At 43.9% G+C, this 7,861-nt stretch overlaps 2 long non-coding RNA genes and 1 other non-coding gene across 3 annotated transcripts in view; 2 read left to right on the top strand and 1 right to left on the bottom strand.

The window, feature by feature from the left end:
• Positions 1–6: 6 nt before the first annotated feature.
• On the top strand, positions 7–1,741 carry LOC115297685. Its single transcript, XR_003911464.1, has 2 exons — positions 7–129; positions 967–1,741. It is a non-coding gene; the product is annotated as an uncharacterized LOC115297685 (long non-coding RNA).
• Positions 413–532, top strand: LOC115303766. The gene has a single exon (XR_003914230.1). It is a non-coding gene; the product is annotated as a small nucleolar RNA SNORA26 (small nucleolar RNA).
• Positions 1,742–7,209: 5,468 nt separating the features above from the next.
• The window catches only part of LOC115285551, a 3,220-nt gene continuing 2,568 nt past the window's right edge, over positions 7,210–7,861 (bottom strand). The window contains exon 2 of the long non-coding RNA XR_003905576.1: positions 7,210–7,498. This is a non-coding gene — a long non-coding RNA (uncharacterized LOC115285551). The remainder of the gene's footprint in view (positions 7,499–7,861) is intronic.

Genomic DNA, 7,861 nt, shown 5'->3' with positions numbered 1-7,861 from the left:
ACCTCGCGCTTTGCTCCCCCAGGGCGCCGCCGCGGCTACTTTGTGGCAGGTTCCGGCGGCCCGGCCCGGGGCCTGCGGAGTCCGTCTCCGACGTGTGCGGGGCTGCAGCGGCCTGACTTCCACGCGCAGGTACGGCCCGGTCCGGGAGGGCAATGCGGGGAGCTCGGCCCGGAGCACGTGGCCGATGGCGACCGGGCTCCCACGTGTTTGGTTCTCAGGCCCTCAGTTGGCTGCCCCTTTGCATAGAGGGAATGTTCGTTCCCCAGCGGGCCCCCACCTTCCCGCAGAGCAGCTGCTTCTGGTGGGTTTTCGGACTTGGCCCCAGAAACCGCTGGGATCCAGGGGGTAGAGACAGGGCGAGGAGACCAGGGGTCGGAGAGAACCCTGCAAAAATCCCAGGCCGCCCTTTCCTGTGCCCTTTTAAGGCTGACGCAGTGCCTTAAGAGGCTAACACAGAAGGGTAAAGGAAGTCTCCATAAAACCCAGGGAAGAGACTAAAACTCTTCTCTGGATCCTGTCTGGAGTCACAGCAGAAGCAGAGGAAATTTTTCTTTGTTTGGGCACCTTTTTTGGTATTTCTATGCAGTTAATAATAACATAGTGATAAATTTAAACTTGACCTTAGTTTTGATGATACCTTCAGAGATGCCCCTTTTTTTTTTTTTTTTTTGACTATTTCGAGAGAGAGAATCCCTAGTAGGTTCCCTGCTGCCAACACAGAGCCAGAAATGGGGCTCAGGCTCACAAACGGGGAGATCGTGATTTGAGCTGAAATCTAGAGTCCCGTGCTTAACCAACTGAGCCACCCAGGTGCCCCAAGAGTAGCTTAGTTTAAAAGGTGAAAAACCCAGGTGATGGGACAGTGTATACAGGGCTTTTTTCTAGACGTCCTTTGAGACAAAAGAATGTATCTCAAAATTTGCTTTCTGTTTAAAAGGTCATTTGAAAATGTTTTCTTTTTTATAGGTTGGAAACTACAGGCACAAGCCATAGAAGCTTGAATATTCAGGTGCTGGTATTTTAAAGCTGACTTCACACCAACTCTGCAGTTTGCTATATACACATGCCTCTAGTGAGGTCACATAGTCTTACATCATGTTTACCAACCACGTGTCCAGTGCTGGCGGGGACAGGGTGGCACAGCAGGTGTTCCATATTTCATCTTGTCATTTAGTTCTAACAACTTTGTGAAGTTGACTCTAGCCTCTCATTTTACAGATGAAGCAACCACCAGTCAGGTACTGACTCAGGGTCCTGTCACATGTGGAGCCCTGAACAGGGATCCTCATGGAACTTTCTGGCTCTGGGACCTCTTAGAAAGTTATTTCCCTCTCTGGGCATTTAATGTTGTAGTGTAACAGTAGAAAAACTGAAATAGATGAGGCCAGTTTGGTCAGCGGAGACCACAGTTAGAGCTATGAAGAATATAAGCTCTTTGCAGCATTTAATCATGTTGAACCCACAGAAATTACCCATGATTTGGCACAAAGGAAGTATGTGTCAGCCTGTCCGGTGGTTTGATGAATGAGCATAACAGCCAGGAAAGAGGATTTAAAGGGCACAGTGGTGCTAGATTGTTGAAACATGAAAGTATCCCAGGTGATGGGGGAAGTTTCTGTACGGGAAGAAATAGGACAGTGTAGCAAGATGAACCGAGGGCTAGTTCTTTCTGCTGACCAGCCCTGATTGTGTGCAGATACCTCATTTTCCAGAAGTTTTAAATAAAGATATTTAATATTAACCTTGGAATCTTTATTTCTTTGCTTTTGTTTTTGTTGTTGAGGGCAGAGGGAGAGAGTGTCAAGCAGTTTCCATGCCTAGCTTGGAGCCCCACACAGGGCTTGATTCCACAACTGTGGGCCAAAATCAAGAGTTGCTCAACCCACGGAGCTGCCTGGGTGGCGTCTCTCCCCCCCCCTCCCCACCGTGGACTCCCTCTTAATCCTTATTTCATAACACTGTTGCAGTCTTTCTGTCTAAGCTACATTTTTTAATATTCCCTATTACATTGTAAAACCCAGCCTTGTGACTTAGGTAATTTACTCAACTGTTAGAAGGCCATAATTGCTGGGGGGGGAGGGTAGATAGGAAGTGCATGTATTTGCACTGAATGGAGGACACTTACAAGCTCAAGACGACTGGCCAGGGAGTGCTGGTGACAAGACTTGAGGAAGGTGCTGTGTGTATGTTTGGGTGAAGAACATTTCAGGCAGAGTGAAAAGTCCTAGTAGAGCAAAGGTTTGGGGGAACTCCCAAGTGAAGCTGCAGAGAAAGGACCCTAAGGGGAGGGTTTCATGACCAGCTTGTATGCTGGGCTAAGGGGGGTATTTGAGACCATTCTAAAATGGCAGCTTCACTCTGGCCTCTCGGGTCTTGGACTGCCCTAATGTTTACCTGGGAATGCTTACCACCGTACTCTTCCCCAGCTTTTCTGTGGCCATGAGTGCTCTTGTTCTGGAATTCTACAGCATATCACACTTAGAAGTACATTTTGTGGTTGCGTGTATCCCCCTGCCCCTGCAGGCTCTGGATTATTACATATAAAGTCCATGTTGGTTCCCGCCATATTCCTGGTTTCAGCTCAGGTGGTGACTTCATGGTGTGTGAGATCGAGCCCCAAGTTGGGCTCTGAGCTGATTGAGAGTCTGCTCCTCCCGCTGTGCTTGCTCAGTCTCAAACATTAAATAAATGTGGCCTGTAATTTTCATTCAATAAATAGAGCATGTGTTTTAGGCAAAGTACAGCTTCAGGCAAACACATTGTGAACGCATCAGTGCACAAAGTGGACAAAAACCCGAGTATATGGTTGCGACACACTCACTGATCAGACTCCTCCAGTGTAAAGCCCGGTGAGGCTTGCTTGCTGCCTTGTAACTAGTTAGCAGTGTGGAGGGTGCGGGGGTGGGGAAGGTTTGGTAGAGCAAAAGGCCTGTGTGAGGCAACTTCAAATGCTAAGCAGGTAAAGGAAAACAGTCCTAAAGCTGTAATGGGCGGCAGCAAGTTCTGGCAGCACAAAGGATGTGTGACACATCCACACCAACAGAGGTCCAGTGACAGTGGGTCAGAACAACTGCACTAGCTACTGGTGACAGCTGGCTTAGAACTTCAAGTGTTAAGTCTGACCGAGGGCTGTGGCAAACAGTTTCCAAGAACAGCCCTGGGGTCACAAGTGGTGCCAGGACCACTAGTGGTGGCTCCTGGCCTTGGGCGAGTGAACAGGTGGAGACCCTGGGTCTGCATGGGGCCTTGCTCTCCCACTACCAAGCCTCAGCCGGCGCGACCTCTTTACCCTGGTTTTCCAAATAATATTGTGGGGGGGGGGGGGCAGAAAGGGTTTTGATGCTAAAAACTTGAAGTCCACTAGACTAAACAGCTGCTGAAAAATGTAAGCAGTCTTAAGCCAGGCAGTGAAACTGTGTGGCAAAACAGGGAACTCGTTTTTTAAGGTGCCACAGAGTATTTAGAACTATAGATACTAGAACTGCCCTGTCCAATGTGATAGCCATTAGTCACGTGGGGCTATTTACATTTAAATCAAACCTTAATAAAATGAAAAATTCAGTTCCTCAGTTGTGTTAGCCACATTTCAAATACTGGATAGTCACATGGGGCTAGAAGCTACTGTACTAGCAACAGAGAACACACCCATTACTACGGAAGTTTCTTTGGCAGTACTGTTCTAGAGGTTATAAGGTGTTTCACACACGAGGAAGACCTATGGTATAGTGGACTGAATAATGACTCCCAGAGATAATCAAGTCCTAATCACAAACCTGTAAATGTTACCTTATTTCTAAAAGGGGATTTGCAGATGTGATTAGATTAAGAATCTTGTGATGGGAAGATTATCCTGGATAATCTCTGAGCCCTAAATCTAATCACAAATGCCTTTGTAAGAGAGAGGCAGAAGGAAATTCCATGCTCAGAAGAGGAGCCTGGGTAAAGACAAGTAGAAAGAGATTGGGGAACCTGGATGGTTCAGTAGGTCAAGTGTCAGACTTCGGCTCAGGTCATGATCTCCCAGTTTGTGAGTTCAAACCCCTGTGAGTCTCGCGTAGGGCTCTGTGCTGACAGCTCAGACCCTGGAGCCTGCTTCAGATTCTGTGTCTCCCTCTCTCTGCCCCTCCCCTGCTCGCTCGCACGCGCACTCTCTCTCAAAAATAAATAAACTTAAAACAAGATTTGATCCCTCTCTGACTCTCCCTTGCTCATGCTCTCGCTCTCTCTCTCTCAAAAATAAATAAAAAACATTAAAATTTTTTTTTAAAAATTTTTATTTTGGCCTTGAAGACGATGTAGATACAACTTGAGGCTAGGCAAGGCTGGCAGCCGCCAGAAACGGGAGACTGACCCACCCTGAGAGCATGTACTTGATTTGACCCAGTGAAACTGATTTCTGGGCTCTGAAACCAGAATAACTTTCTGTTGTTCTAAGCCACCAAGTTTTTAGTAATTGGTTTCAGTAGCTAGTCCCTGGTAACCAATAGTTCAGATCACAAGTCTAGCTGGAGCTGTACCCTCACCGCACCGCCTCCCACACTGTGTTTTTACTAGTGCCTCATGGGCCTGCAGGTTGGGGGGAGATCTTCTCTATCCATTCGTCGATTTTTTAAATTTCAGAGGTATGGCAATGAAGTTAAACTTACTTAGATTTAAATCATGAGCCACATGAGCATGTGGCTAAAATATGGAGGATTAGCAAGTGCCTCATAAAACAACACAGATGATCAACACTATTATTAAAAAATCAATTTATGGTTTATTGGGATGTCAGTTATTTATGTATGCTTTCAGTAAATTTCATTTACACAGTACAAAGTGCCTCCAAAGATCAAGCTGTAAAAAGTCAGTAATAAAACCAAATTAAGACAATATGAAAAACATCACTCTAATTGTAATTTTTGCCTTGGGGGCCATACAGCTTTGACCAGCAGTGTCCCAGAGGGAATATAGACCATTAAAATGAGACAATTTTTCCATAACAACCTCAATTAGTTTTGGCTCATGTTCCACAACATGTAAATTTGGATTTCTGGGAGTCTTTTAAAACAGCAACAAAAAACCTTAATAGCATAACTAATAAAACTTAGTCTTTTCAGAGTCACTGCCACGGGGCTCTCACGTAAGTCCTGTACATTGCAATTTCGGTGAGTCCAAATTGCAACAATACCAATACAAATGATGACAGTGTCCTACTGGAGACTGGGAAGGAAACTGGGGCAAAATCACAAGTTTCTGAATGAGAAATTCATATCTGTTGTACTCAAAATTTCTTCTTTTGGGAAGGAGCAGCACATGATTCAGCTAGCTCCTTAAACCAAAATGCGAATGTCAATGGACAAAAAGAACTGAAATTGTTTTCTAGGTTTATCAAAATTTCTTTGATGTGAAATCATTTTTCACCTATTACTTTGTATCTCATTCTGACGTGAATTACCAATGCTTTTTTATTACTGTTTCAGCAAAACTACCATTGGACTTGACCATAACATACTTCATGCTGTGTGTGGCCAACTGAATATTCAAGATCATGCCTTCCCTGTGATGAATGCTTATTAGAGCCAAAGCTTAGACTATGACCACCACACTCAATCAGTAGTGCACATGGAGACTGTCAAGGTCAGCCCACAGCTCCTTGTTGATGAAAAGATTGTGCATGTTGTTATTCACATGTTGCTAGTTGCAGTAATGCCTTTCTAAACTCGGGGCATGGAATCTCATTCTCCTGGTGAAAGAAGTTAGGAATGAAATTGAACTCTATTTGTCTACCCTTCATACCAAATTCCAGACCCAAACAGTTTATATATAAGCATCCATTTAAAACTGAAATTTAGATTATGTAAAGAATAGAAAGTTTTGTGGGATTTTGGCCAAAATCAGGGTCTGATTTGGGGGTGGGGGGAATGGAAGGTAAGAGTATATTTTTACTAAAACTGCATACTATTCCTTACAGCCTCTTCTGTTTTGTTCTTGCTGACAGATTCGAATACCTCTTTCTAACTTCTGACCTTGATCTCCTACTACAAGAAGTTTCATTATTACAAGTCTGAATACTTCTGCCTAAAGATGGCCATCCTTTTCTTAATGCTGTCGAAATATTTCCATAAAGGGGCGCCTGGGTGGCTCAGTCAGTTGAGCAACCGACTTTGGTTCAGATCATGATTTCACGGTTCATGAATTCAAGTCCCGCATCGGGCTCGCTGCTGTCAGCAGTTCCCACTTTGGATCCTCCGTCCCTTCTCTCTTTGCCCCTCCCCCTGCTCGCACAATCTCTCCAAAATAAATAAACATTAAAAAAAAATAATAAGGGGCGCCTGGGTGGCTCAGTCGGTTAAGCCTCTGACTTCGGCTCAGGTCAGATCTCACGTTCGTGGGTTCGAGCCCTGCATCAGGCTCTGTGCTGACAGCTAGTTCAGAGCCTGGAGCCTGCTTCCGGTTCTGTGTCTCATTCTCTCTCTGCCCCTCCCCCTCTCATGCTCTGTCTCTCTCTGTATCAAAAATAAATGTAAAGAAACATTAAAAATTTTTTAAAAATAATAAAATGAAGTATTTCCATACACAGTAACATTGAGGTCTAGCTCCCTGTTGGAAGTTTGCTGGACTGCCCAGGCTGTGGGTAACCTACTGATTATTCAAATGAGCTCACACTGGAAAACCAACATAGAAATTTAGGTACCAGGGTAACAGTTTGCCAGGTTCCCAATAAACCTCTAGGTTCCATGCTCTCTATTTTGTCACATTCAACCCTCAGGTTTGACTCTGCTCAAATCATGTACCTACAAAGCCAATGAAACACGTCCGGGAAAGCTCAGCTCACTTTAGACTCAGACAGAAGTTACTCCAAGACCAGTGAAACTAAACTGTAGGATTGTGCCCTGAATATATACCCAAGTGGCAGGTTCAAGTGCAGCTCTGTTTTTGTTTGGCCTCTGCAGGATCCCAAACCACAACAGAATGAGAGATAACCCTCCTAGAAACTTTCCTCACGTGCAAGTTTTCTTTCACCATGAGTCTGTTTCTTGGTCTAACTTTAACTTTTTGGTTATTTGAGCCACCCAAATTTCTGACCCTTTCAATGTTTTCATGTGTTCTGTGGATAACTGGACAGCCTCTTTTCACATCACCATGGATATCATCTCTGCCTTCTTTAAACCTTTTGTGCCACTCAAAAACACTTGCTTTTGACATTACTTCTTCACCATAAACTACTTTTAACATCTCAAATGTCGCACTTGCAGCTTTATTTAACTTTACACACATTCACATTCATATTAAGTAATGGCTTAAAATAAGTCTAAGTAATGGGCACTCATTTTGATGGTGGAAAAAAGAATAATTCTATTCACATGTACTCACAACATGTTGTATCTGGGCAAAAGTCATTCCTCCTGTGATTCACAAGCCACACATGAAAACTAATCAAAACAGAAGAGTGCAAACAATCTTTGGAGAGTTGATGAAGGTTTCAGCCTCGTATATTCCATATCAGCTTCAATGCCTTTTATTTTCCCAGATATATACAAAAGGGTAGAAAATAAGTCAGCATTTTCTTGTCAAATGGCTAAGAAAATTATATTTGAAATACATTATTTTTATGTGCAGGGAGCATTTACCCTCCTCATCCCCCACTCCTGCAAAAAAATCCCTAAGAGAAAATCCATCCTAATAACAGTATGGAAGAGTCCATGTGTCTTGGCTGTATGTTTACAAAGAGCTAGTTTGAAATTATGGGGCTTTATAGGAGCACATGTACCCCAATGTTCATAGCAGCACTGTCAACAATAGCCAAAACATGGAAAAAGCCTAAATGTCCATCACCTAATGAATGGATCAAGAAGATGTGATATATATATATATATAT

This window comes from Suricata suricatta, chromosome 1 (assembly GCF_006229205.1).
Source record: "Suricata suricatta isolate VVHF042 chromosome 1, meerkat_22Aug2017_6uvM2_HiC, whole genome shotgun sequence".
NCBI classification, from domain to species: Eukaryota; Metazoa; Chordata; class Mammalia; order Carnivora; family Herpestidae; genus Suricata; species Suricata suricatta.
The sequence above is the reverse complement of the archived record's forward strand: the minus strand, read 5'-3'. Positions and strand labels throughout refer to the sequence as shown.